Source organism: Rutidosis leptorrhynchoides, chromosome 1 (assembly GCF_046630445.1).
Source record: "Rutidosis leptorrhynchoides isolate AG116_Rl617_1_P2 chromosome 1, CSIRO_AGI_Rlap_v1, whole genome shotgun sequence".
NCBI lineage: Eukaryota > Viridiplantae > Streptophyta > Magnoliopsida > Asterales > Asteraceae > Rutidosis > Rutidosis leptorrhynchoides.
The window spans coordinates 686895584-686909484 of NC_092333.1; the positions used below are offsets into that span (position 1 = coordinate 686895584).

The 13901-nt window shown below is 35.4% G+C and overlaps 1 pseudogene; it reads left to right on the plus strand.

Annotated features, from left to right (window-relative positions):
* Nucleotides 1-201: 201 nt before the first annotated feature.
* On the plus strand, nucleotides 202-4725 carry LOC139852435 (uncharacterized; annotated as a pseudogene).
* Nucleotides 4726-13901: the final 9176 nt, after the last annotated feature.

Genomic DNA, 13901 nt, shown 5'->3' on the forward strand with positions numbered 1-13901 from the left:
ATCTTTTCATCATCATTGTCTAATCATTATATCACCTCGTTCCCTTCATTACTTACACGATCAATTCAAAAACACGACATAACAGCAGCATGCGATTAACAAAGAGAAAAAAAAATACGTTGTATGTGTGCATGCAATTCGTTTGAGGATTCTTGCAAGCCCAAGGCCCAATATTTCATCACAGGCCCAATTATCAAGTAAATGACCCAAGTAGTTAATGGTCCAATATCAGATAAGGTGGGTGTTTGGGATCTGTTTACGGTTAGTGAACCAGGAGCCAAAAAAGAAAAAAAAAATTACGAAACAGGAAAAAAGGAGATGTAACATTCCAAGTGGTTTTATTATTATTTGTCGGCCATTGTTGTTCCACATGTTCTTCATTTTTCTCAAGGTAGGACCATATTCATTTAAAAACATTATAACGTATGCTGCTTAAACAGAAACAGATGTAGTAGTCGAGCAGTTTGGTTGGAACCAGATAAACTGAAAAAGGAAATTTAAAATAACGGTTTAGTGGTGGTGATAAAGTGAAGGTGGTGGTGATTTCGATTGTGTTGGTCCTTGGGTTTGTGGTTATCGAATTCAAACAGAAAAAGAAGAGAAAGGTGGTGGATGAAGATGATCAAATGGAATGAGAATGGTGATGTTTGATTTAAACAGCACGTAGTAGTAGTAATAATAGTTACCGTTGATGGTTCATGGTGGTTGAGCATGGAACAGAAGTGATACCCGGATCATAGCAACAGCGTGAAGTAACAAAAAAAAAAATTGGATTTGAAAGTGGTGACTAGGTGGGTTTATTGGTGGTGTTAATCAATTGAGATTATGGTTGGTTTCGTTTATTCAAACAAGGAAACAGGAGCAACAGTTAATTCTAATAGAAATCGAAGGTGTTGAGTTGGCGATTCATGGGTTGATGATGATGTTTGAAGAAGGTGATGGTTAGAAGGTGATCGTGGGTGCTTTGTGAAGATGGTTGCCCGTTGATGATCAAACGGTGAACAAGGTGATCGTGGTGGTGATATGTCGTGATTACAAGGTGACGAGTAGGAGTCTTAGCAACAATAATTTAACAGTTGGTGGTTTTGTAGGGTGTTGGAAGGTTGAGGTGAAATGTGTTAGAGTGTTGCTCACAAGAAGAAAGAAGTAGGAAGGCACAAGTGATGTGTGATTCTATATCATGCATATGTATATATTTACATATATAATTCATACTCCGTAAAATAATAAGATGGTGGAGAGAAGAAAACAAAAGTGAAACAGTAATTCACATGATTTCTGAATTAAACAGTTGGCAGCCGTTTCAATTGTCATCTTCCTCCCGACAGTTTCCACGGACTGTGTATCGTGCGAAATCAGTGACGGATAAAAGTGTTCAGAAAAATCCCATATTTTTAAATTAACTATATTTATTTATTTTGGTCATTATGGTATAAAATTCAGTCATTAATTTAATAAATAAAAATTACATCAACTGTCCCTCTCATTTATGGGTAAAATATAAAATGTGTTAAAATTAAATAATTAGATCCTAAATATACTTTTAATAAGCCTATAACTTATATAACTCATTTTCGGATCACCTTTTATTTTAAAATCATATAAGTTCGTTTTTAACTTGATTAATAACCATCAAGATGATAAACGAGTGCTACGAGCGTTTATTAAATAAATTTTAAATTATATATATTCAATGTACTTTTCATATATAGATAGATTTATAGAAATGTCATGTATTATTTTATTTACGCAATTAAACTAACTCATATAAGTTTCTATTTCAAATTAATATATATATATATATATATATATATATATATATATATATATATATATATATATATATATATATATATATATATATATATATATATATATATATATATATATATATATATATATATAGTGGTTCGTGAATCGTCGGAAATAGTCGAAGGTCAAATAGATATCTTAAACGGTTCAAAATTTTTGAGATTTAGTTTAACAGACTTTGCTTATCGTGTCGAAAGCATATAAAGATTAAGTTTAAATTTGGTGGGAAATTTTCGGGTCGTCACATGCCTGAAGTTAATAGCAATATATTAGAAATGTGTGTTACAAATAATTATTGAAGTGTTGTTTTTCGAGTTGAATGGTGGTGTCGAAAGATTTTAACTCGTCGCGAGCGAGAAGATATGTTTCGTTGTAGATTTGGGTGAAGTTTATTTAAGATTTTTTTATTAAAATATTAAGTTGGCATTTTACCCCCTTGGTTGGGGGCGTATTTGTATTTTGGGCGAAGTTTGAGGGTGGTTTGTGTGGAATCTGAATTTTATTTAAAAAAATTTTGCAACTTACCCCTTGCAGTTTTGGGAGGTTTTCATTTCGGAGCGGGCGATTCAATTAACCTACATTCTGAAGATGAAATTTCACATCTACCATCAATAGGTTTAGCCAGGGCGTTTACAACACGACCCAAATAGACCTTGCTCACTGGTATCTGAGCAATTTTTCCTGTTGCTTTTACAGAACTCCCTTCTTGTATCAGCAAACCATCAGCAGGTCATTAAATTAGTAAAAAAAGGTAGATGTTACCTTTAGGTTCAAGATCTTACGGAAGTGGTATGGTTTTATTTGTAAATCTTATATTTAGGTTAATGAATGTTACTTGATTTGGTTACACATGTTAATTGTATTACAACTGCTGCTAATACCCTTCAACATAATTCTGGTGCCTTTGGTATGATTTTATTAGTAAATGTTAACTTTTACTTTCAGGTCGTAAATATTTGGAGTTGTAATTTGTTTGCATTTTGTTTAGTAGCTTTATATGTTGTTCAAATATTTTTGTAGAACTTCTGTTACCGAAGGGTGTTTGTACAGACCGATTGCTACAACTTTCTAACGTTCCTGGATGCGATGGTCGTTCTTCAGCTTTCGATCAGTCTGCATTTCCTCAACAAAATGGTTTGTCCTTCCTGCTATTTGTTTTGAAGGTTTTTTAATATATATTATTTTATATGGGATTGTTTAAGTCTTCTTGGTAATAGACGTAAATATGTAATTGGGTGTTTTGAATTGTTTGTTCTCGGTGGTTTTTTTACCCTACACAAATGTTCATATTTTGAGTATTCTGATTTTTTGCAATCTACTTATTATTTTCAGTTTAGGTCCTCATTTTTTTGGATACCTAATCTTTATCTAAATACTAATGTACATAATCGATCCTTGAAATGGTGGATCAGGACTTTCACATTGTCCGCTATTGCTATTGTTGTTACAATTGTTTTCTTAAAATGGGGTGTGCCGTTTTGTTTTTGAGAAGGTATATGTCTTTTGCATTATTATACTAACTCATTTTGGGTAATTTAGTTATGGTATAAAATTAGATGCGCTTATCTCAAACCGTATTTTCAAGTGTTCGTCATCATAAGCTGGAATAATAATTTTTATAATGCTAAGGACATTAATTTTAACAAAAAAAGTAGGTGAAATTGACCTGCTTTTGTTTGTGTTGCAACTTGCAACATAAGGTTATGTAATACATTTGTGGATGATATAGTAATAAACGTAACTTGATATTCGAGTTACATCTTCTGTAGCTACTGCCAAGTAAGATAATGTTATATTCCTTAGTTAAGATTAAATGAGGATATCAAAAGAAGTAGAATTTTAAGCTATAAATTAAATGTAGTATGCAATTTTGCCATTATTAACTACACAATCATACAGTCTAATTGCAAAAAAAAAAAAAAAAAAAAAAAAAAAAACACTTAAAAATATGCCCAAGTTTGGTGTTGCGGGCTATTCAACCATCTCCCATATATATTTTAAGCTTAAAGTTAAAAGTTATATTTCTCTGTATAATATAAACATACAATATGGTCATATGTAGCTTTGTTATTCATAGCTAATAGCTAATATTCAGAAATCTTTGTTTCACAACTGTGTGGTAATACTAACGTCTTTTAGTTCAATGGGCTGATTTGTCCTTATTTAGGCAGTTGTTATATATGGTTCGAAGTCCTATGTGGTTATAATGTGCTAGGGTTAAAATGTTTTTCCCTTGTGATCTTGTTGCAGATTCTTCTACCAATGTTGCAATGGGAGGCCACTGCATTTGGTCGTTCAGTTCTTGCACTCATACTTGTAGCCTCTTTGGCATTTTTTCAAGTGTTCTTAATCCCTTCGGGACCATCCATGTGGCTTGCAGGGATGATATTTGGTTATGGTCTTGGATTTGTAATAATCATGGTTGGAACAACCGTTGGCATGATTTTGCCTTATCTCATTGGTCTGCTATTTCGTGATCGCATCCATGTGAGTCACCAACTGTTGCAATTATATGAAACCTGTATCTATATGTTATAAGTTATAACTAAAGGTGGCATGTTGGACATGTTGGGCTGGGTTGGATTGGATTGACCCAAAACACGTTCTGTAGTTTTTCTCTATATATTACTTTTCATAGCTTTGATGTTTTCATTCATTTTTTTTTTTTAAATCTGCAGCAATGGTTGAAGAAATGGCCCCAAACAGCTGCAATGATTAGACTGGCCGGGGAAGGAAACGGGTTCCAACAGTTTCGAGTTGTTGCCCTTTTTAGAATTTCACCATTTCCTTACACTATATTCAACTACGCAATCGTAAATGCGATTCTGGCCCTATTTGTGGGGATCCATTACAGGAATGATTCCAGAAGCCTTCATTTATGTCTACATTACATGTATATGCTCCTTATCTTAAAATACGTTTACGATGACCTATTAACAGCAGGAAGCAGTGAAGAAATTGCCACCTCCAACAATAACCTACATACAACGCAAAATAAATTAGTGAAAACGAACAAATCTAAGTAGCGAAAGTATTAGTTCACAGTAATTCAACTATGAACACCAGACTCTTAATTTCACACAAACAATAGGAATTAAAGTGCAGAAAATTAAGAGAACACGAATTAGAAGAAAACCAATAATATATTAAGCACAATCGTGTTTTTGATATATATAAAGACTGCAAACATAAACGTGTATTTATACAAGAAGAACCAAATCTTCCAGATTTGGTTTCTTAACAAACTACTCTACAAAATAGGAAAAGATATACAAGGATCAAAGCTAAACTTAAGAAGATTAATTCTGGAAGATAAACACAAAAACGCATCATCATATATCTTCTAAATATAAAAGAGATCTTCCAGAATCTTCAAATGGCTTTATCAACAAGAAATCATTCGGCAGTTGACTTTTGAAAACTTCAGACTCTAACATCATCTGCTCCTCAGACTCTAACATCATCAGACTCTAAAATCTGCAAAATACTTTGACTCATCAGATTAACTTTCCCAACAATCTCCCCCTATCTGATGATGTCAAAACAATTCAAGCTACTAACCCATCAACTTCTTGACCTCTCTTTCAATCAGCTTGCACTTATGCTTCATGTGTGAGATCTTCTTCATCATACTGATCTTGCTGTACAAGTGCATCAACAACTTTCTTCGAAAAGGTAAGGTCTGCAGAGATTCACACCTTGTCATCAAACTTAATAGCAGCTCAATATTAGCATCCTCAAACTGATCCACTCTAATCAACATTCTCCTTCCATTAGAAGTTTTAACCAGCAATGCATCCAAATACTCAACATAAAAATCATCTATAAACTCCATATGTTCAGGAACAGCATATGTATCAACTATCCTCTTGACCCTTCTTTCTTTCTTTCTCAAATTAAAGGCTTCACAGAAAACTTCATAATCCTTCAAACTAATAAACCCTTCTTCAAACACCAGATGCACAAACATAAAAATCCTCTTAAACACCTCACTTAAAATCACCCTGTCACCTTCACAACCTCTCAAACCAAATGCAATTCCTCTCCATTCACAAAATCCTAACCTCAATATTTGATTCAACTTCACCCTTAATCTTTTATCAGAAGCATGAGATAAAGTCAGAAACAAACACACTCCATCATACTCAGTCCTATCAATTTCAACCTTCAACACTTCTCCTTCATACCTTCTAAATCTAAACCTTTTATTCAACTTAGCTCTCAGATCATTCAAGACCGCAGGATTTTCAGAAATATCACCAGCAGATTCTGCAATCATCTCACCAACAGCTGCAACATATTTACCCTTATCCTTAACACCACCAGCAACAATTTCATCACCAACAGTAACATTCTCAACCACATTTTCTGAAACCACAACCTCATCAACAACAATGTGCTCCCCCTCAATTTGATTCTCCCCCTCAACAGCAGCTCTCTTATTCTTATCACCAGCAACCTCTGCATCATCAACTCTCTTTCTTTTCTCCCCCTTTTTGACATCATCCACCTGAAGAGAAGATATGATTTCCCAGATTTCAGCTTGTTGATTTTTTAAAGTAACCAAATCAGAAGCAAACCCTGTAAAACAACTTTCTACCCCATCAACTTTCTTTTCCAATACATCCAACCTGTCATTAAACATCACCACAGAATTTGAATTACCAACACCACCCTGCAACTCCCCAACCAACCTCCTCACCTCCATCAACTCTGATTTTGAAACAAAATTATTATTAAAGTTTTTAGAAAGATCAGACTGCACAACAGATAGTTTGTCATCAAACTTCTTAGTCAAATTAGTCAAAGCCTTATTCAAGCCAACCAATTCAACTGGTGCCCCAGTCTGACCTGCAGTGTCAATAGATGTGGGTATGGTTGGTATATCCTCATGACTTTCCTGTTGTGAAGAAAAGCAATCCTTGGATAAAGAAGGTGTTGAGGCCTGTACCACACCCTGTGACATGAGTGTGGCATTGGCAGCCTGTGCAAGAGTGTGTAAGGATGACATGCTCTGGAAAGGTAGTGACAGACTTAAGTCTGAGGTAGAAGTAGGTTTGGCCATTTCAGTAGGTTGTTGAATTTGGTTTGATGAGTCCAGGATTGGGACCTCTGTTTGTAAGTTAACTGAGGGGGTTGCATCAGTAACTGTAATGTGGGTATCCAAGTTAACTAACCTATCAGGTTTGGTTAAGGTCAAAGCACTGCTTGCAACAACCTCTAGCAGAGGTGAAGAAACAGTACTAGCACCATCTTGCCTAGTGAATTGTAATGGTGAATTCACAGGTGCTGAATCATCTAAGGGTTCAAGTATGGTGGTATTCTCTGTATGAACTGGTGAGTTCATAAGGTTGTTTGATGAAGATATTTTGTTCTTGAGCAGTGGGAGAAGGTGGGTTTGAATTGAGTGGGATTTCCTCATCCATCCCTTCTGCCTGCTCTGTTTGTGTAACATCATGGGGTGGAGTATACCGTTAATTCCAATGATACCAAAAAGGCTCTCGTTATTGGTTTTAGCCCCAATAAGGCTCTAGTGTGCGGTTCATCCGCGGGTTACAAGCTTGTGTATTCAAAGTTGTTCCCTGTTTCGAAACAACCACACGTCGAGTAAAATTACCGAGCCAACTAAACCCGGTGTCGGTGTAGGGCGGAAAAGATACTCGAGAATGGCAATTTGTACAATTCAATTCAATTCAATTCAATTCTTGGGTAACAACTTTGACTCTGATTGCTCAGAATCTGCAGGTTGGTCTCCACAGCCAAGATTGACCCAATGCATCATAACAGCTGTAAGAGGGACTTCTTGACCATCAACAATGTGCTTATGAAACATTTTGACACTGCATTCAGGTAAATACCTGTACTCATAGACATTAAAAGTTTGCAAACCATTGTACAAAATTGGTGTCATTGCTTGTTCAAACATTAGACTCATAAATCTTATGAATGGCACATTGTGATCTCTTAAAGGTTTTTCAGTAAGCACTAAGAGTTCATTAAAATACAGACGTGCAAAGTCTATATTTCTCCCTGTTACCATGGCATCAAAAATATGAGCCTCAAAATCATTTATTTCAGTTAGACTCCCACATTTAAAACTCAAACTTCTGATTATATTTGACAATAGAAACATCCACCTTGGACTGAACATACTGATTTTGACACTAGAATTGGTTAAGGGCTGACCAACTAGGTTAAAACAATTTCGTACAGCAGATTTTGCTGCTGTTCGAACAAAATTCTCATTAAAAGGAAGGTTTAAAGCAGCCCTTAAATGATTTTCAGTAATTGTTAAGGTGTTGTTACCATTCCTGTAAGTACCAGTAATTGACCTTGCTTCTCTGTTCCCATTACACGTGTACCAGAACTCAGCCAGCATCTCAGGATACATCACCGTTGTCTTAAAGAAGGCATCCTTCAAAGGATGATTCCTCATAAACAGCATCAATTCCTCATATCCCTCATTAGCAAACCCTTCTGGAATTATACCACAAGCTACCCTATTGTTCACCGATACCTGTACCTCCTTATTACCTCTAAAATCCTTTGCTCGATGCATCCTTTCAGTTGGTTCCAGAACAAAAGGGATGAATTTCATGTTCGCCATTGTAATCGCAAGAGAATTTCGAAAAACAGATGAGGGTTTTGAGATGATCGACTGATTTGACAAAAAAATTTAAAATTTAAACCCTATTAAATAATTCTGACACCGCCAAAAATTTTACCATTTACCTCCTCAAAAAGTTACAGTTTTGACCCTTTTATTATAAGAAATAGAATAAAGAAAAATAAACTTACCTAAAACAGAACAAGAAAAAAAAAAACTTTATTTGACTCAAGATAGAAAATAATTTACACAAAATTACATCAAAAATACACCAGAGTCACACCATCTCAGACTCTGAAATAGCATTACCTCATCCAGACTCATTAAAACATCAGACTCCGGAAGAGTCATCACTAGACAACATTTCACTAGATGGATTTAACATTCCAAGTTGTCCAAGAAGATAAAAATGCCTTTCTACATTAAGTGCCTTAGTAAAAATATCTGCCAATTGATCCTTTGTACCAATATGCTTCAAATACACTTTGCCCTTTTCAACACAATCCCTTATAAAATGATGTCTGATTTCAATGTGCTTTGTTCTTGAGTGAAACACTGGATTCTCAGTAATAGCAATTGCACTCTCATTGTCACACATGATTGGAGTGTTGGACAATGTCAACCCAAAATCCAAAAGTTGATGTTGCATCCAAAGTAATTGAGCACAGCAGCTTCCTGCAGCAACATATTCAGCTTCTGCTGTAGAAGTAGCAACAGAGTTTTGCTTCTTACTAGACCAGCTAACCAGTTTTCCACCTAACAATTGACATCCACCAGAAGTGCTTTTCCTGTCTAACTTGCAACCTGCATAGTCTGCATATAACCAGGAGGTTGTTTCACATACACCTCTTCTTGCAAAACTCCATTCAAGAAAGCACTCTTCACATCCATTTGAGATACCTTAAACCCTTTGTGAGCAGCATGAGACAAAAACAATCTGATAGCTTCAATTCTAGCCACAGGAGCAAAAGTCTCATCATAATCTATCCCTTCTTCTTGCCTGTACCCTTGAGCAACCAACCTTGCCTTATTTCTGATAACAATACCATCTTTATCCACCTTGTTCCTGAATACCCATTTTGTGCCAATGATAGTTTTATCATCAGGCTTTGGAACCAATTCCCATACTTCATTCCTTTCAAACTCTGTAAGTTCTTCAGTCATAGCCTCATTCCAGTCATCATCACCTAGTGCCTCATCAATCTTCTTAGGCTCAATAAGTGAAAGAAAACTTGAAAACAAACAGAAATTAGCTATGGCAGATTCAGACACAGCAGCCTGATTAGAAGAACTAGTCTTGGGTAACCCTGTAGTATCCACAACATAATCATCAAGATGCTTTGGATGAACTATGCTTCTTGAAGATCTTCTGATAGGTACAATGGGATCTGAGGTGGTATCTGATGATTGGCCACTCTCTTGATTAACAACAATCTCTTCTTCTTGTGTAGATTCTTCTGTATGAACACCTTCAGCAATAATATTTTTAGAGTCTGACCACTGTTCATCAGACTCAGACTCTGAATCCAGAGTCTGAACAATGTTCTCTGAAATTAACTTAGACATTTCTTCAAGTGCAGAATTCTCAGAATTGGATGATTGATCCATTTCTAAGGAGCTTTCATCAAAAGAAACATTGATAGATTCTTCAATCTTCATTCTCCTCTGATTGTAAACTCTATAAGCTTTAGATACAGAAGAATATCCCATAAAAATACCTTCATCAGACTTTGGCTTCATCTTATCAAGCTGATCTCTTTGATTTAAAATGTAGCACTTACACCCAAAAACTTGAAAATAATGAATAGTAGGCACCTTTTTGTGATATAACTCATAAGGAGTTTTACCATGTTTCTTCACAATCAGTGACCTATTTTGAGTGTAACATGCTGTGTTTACAGCTTCAGCCCAGAACCTTAAAGCTACATTCGATTGACATAGCATAGTTCTAGCTGCTTCAATAAGGGTTCTGTTTCTTCTTTCAGCAACTCCATTCTGTTGAGGAGTTCTTACAGCAGAGAAGTTTTGACCAATTCCAGATTCTTCACAAAAATCAATTAAAGTAACATTTTTGAACTCAGTACCATGATCACTTCTTAACTGTTTAACAAGAATACCCTTTTGAACCTGCTCTCTTTTGATCAACCTGATGATTTCTTCAGGAGCATCACTCTTTGCAGCCAAGAAAATAACCCAAGTAAATCTGGAATACTCATCAACAATCACAAGAGTATACCTTTTTCCACCCAAACTACTAGTATTCATTGGACCAAACAGATCCATATGAAGCATGTGAAGTGGATCACAAATGGTAGCCAGGGTTTTTGAAGGAAACTTGGTTTTGGTTTGTTTACCCATAATACAAGCAGAACATGGCTTATCTTTCTTAAAGGGTTGCTGTGGAAGACCTCTCACCAATTTCTTCTTAGACAGCTCATTTATATTCTTAAAATTAAGATGAGAAAGTCTTTTATGCCACAGCCAATTTAGCTCATTTACAGTCTGAGAATACAAACATGTCTCAATACCAGAATTAACAGAATTCAGATCCAATACATACACATTCTGATGTCTCCAGGCCACAAGTGTTGGCCTACCTTTTGGATCATAAATAATACCAGCTTTCTTTCTGATTCTTATTTCACAGTCTTCATCAGCAATTTGACTAACACTTAGCAGATTATGCATCAACCCTTCAACTAAGGCAACTTTCATCAAAGTAACACTACCAGCTTTCACAGTACCATAACCAACTGTCTTTGCAACAGAATTATCACCATATCTCACAGGAGGACCCTTCTCTTCTACAAACTCTACAAGATGTTCTTTGCATCCAGTCATATGTCTTGAGCAGCCACTATCCAGATACCACTTACTACCCTGCTACACAAGACACAAACAACTACACAATTAATTCTTGGAGGGAACCCACTTTTCAGTGGGTTCAATAGGAGAATCTTTTACTCTCCATACAAAAGCTTTGTTACCAATCCAGATCAACTTGTCTTTAACAGATTTCAAAACACTTTCACTTTCACAGACTTTGGGTTTCCAACACTTTTCAATTCTCTTTGGAAGACAACATGTACTCTTAACAGGAGATTTCTCTTTACTTTTGATTACATTATTAAGTTTTGAAATTTCCTTTTTAAGTTTTCGAATAGTCTTAGTCTGTTTGGACTTTGACTTTCTTTTTGACCTTTTAGAATCTGGACTGGTACTAGTAACAGAAGATAAATCAGATATGTCCTTGCAACTTGACTCATGGGTGATAGACTCCTGGTCAGAACATTCACTTTTAATTTTCAAATCTAAACTGTTAGAGTCTGAAGATTTCTCAAGTTCAGACTCTGATTGACTTTTACTTTCTGACCAGTTAGAGTCTGATGGTAACAAAATTTCAGACTCTAAAGGATCTCTGCTCTCAAGTACAATGATGTCTAAAGGCTCAACAGGATCTAATGATTTTACAAAAGCATTTGTCAAAATCTTTTTATCACCATCAAACTTTACAAAAGTATCTGGTAAAATATCAGGTTTAAATCTATTAGGATCAGCTTCCACATTATTGTCTAATATGTAGTTTTCACCTAATATAGCCTTAACATCATCTGGAATTTGTTTGGCAATAGCATCAGAATTCTTTTTAGAAGATACACACCAAGATCTACAAATTGACTCATAATGTTTTGACCTTTTAATTGATCTTCCTAATTCTGTATTTAATCTTTTAGTTTCTTCAGCATATGCCATTTTATAAGTGTCTAATTCAGCCTCACACGATTTTAATCCTTTAATTTCAGCATCTTTTTCCATAATTGACTGTTTAAGATCAAAGATTTGTGTTCTTAACCTATCAATGTCTTCTAAACACCACTTAAAGTCAAGCAACAAGTACTGAAACATTCTCACTTTTTCATTATCAAAATAGTTCACAAAGTTTTGTACCTTATAGGCAGAAATTTTATTACAAGAACTATCCATATCCATCTTCTCAATAGCCTTCAGATCCTCTTCAAAATTACTGGATCCACCAACCATTTCAGTTAAAGCCATAAAACACTTGTCTTCCTCATCATCTGATGATGAATCTTCATCCTCCCATGTTTCAGTATACAAAGCCTTCTCCTGTTCTTTACCCTTTGCCTTCTCAGCTTCATTCTTTAATTTCTTGTACTTCAACTTGTACTTTCTTGCTTTGTCAACAGACTTGTAGGAATCTGAACCTCCTTCAACCTTAGACCAGCAATCAGCAGCTATATGCCCTATCTTACCACACTTGAAACACTTAGCTTTCTTTGGATCAAATGAACTCTTACCTTTACCCTTCTTAAAACCAAACTTTCTTTGCTCAACTCTCTGAGCCAAAAGAGCTATCTGGGCCTCCAGATCATCATCTTCCTCATCTTCTTCAGATTCACTATCATCAGAAGTTTCATCATCCTCAGATTCAACCTTACTAGAGTAACTGGAGAACAACTGTTTGTTCTTCTTTGTAGTAGCCACCAAAGCTGCCTCTGGATCTTTAGCAACCTTCTTAACATTGATCTTGTTCTTCAACTGTGTTTCTTCAAAATTTGATAGAATACCAAACAACTCACTTAGCTCATACCCTTCAATCTTCTCACTTATTACCATAGAAGTAATAACCGATTCAAAGTTTGAAGGTAGTAATTCAATGAACTTTTGACACAAAACTTGTTGTGTCTTTTCTATACCAACACTTTCAAGATCATTTATCAAAACCTGAAACCTTGAGTGGAGATCACTTAAGGATTCTTTAGGCTCAGCAGCAAAGTTTTCATAGCATCTGATCAGATTCTTTCTCTTTTGAGTCTTAACAACTGTGACTCCTTCATAATCATTAAGTAAAAGATCCCACATAGCTTTAGCAGTCTTGGCATGACTAATTTTCCTGAGAATAGGAACAGTGACAGCATTACCAATAATACTTCTTATTTTGCTGTCAAGCTTAAACTTTATAGCTTCTGCTTCTGTCCATCTTTCTCTTGGAGTTGAACGAAAATAAGCAGGTTGTGCAGCAACAGTATCTGATCCAGGAACAGCATCGACCATTTGACCTGGTGTAATGGGTCCTGTGGTAAGGACAGTTTCTGCATCTTCATGAACAGATCCAAGAAACCATAGAACTTTTAGCTTCCATGTTGCAAAGTCTGTGCCATCAAAAATCGGCACACCTTTTCCAGCCATGACTGGAGTAACAATTGTACTGGTAGACATCTTGATTTCTTCAAAGATGAAAAATAGATCGTTTTAAAGATTACCTTTGACGGATTTACACCTTACCCGCTCTGATACCAGTTATTAGTTCACAGTAATTCAACTATGAACACCAGACTCTTAATTTCACACAAACAATAGGAATTAAAGTGCAGAAAATTAAGAGAACACGAATTAGAAGAAAACCAATAATATATTAAGCACAATCGTGTTTTTGATATATATAAAGACTGCAAACATA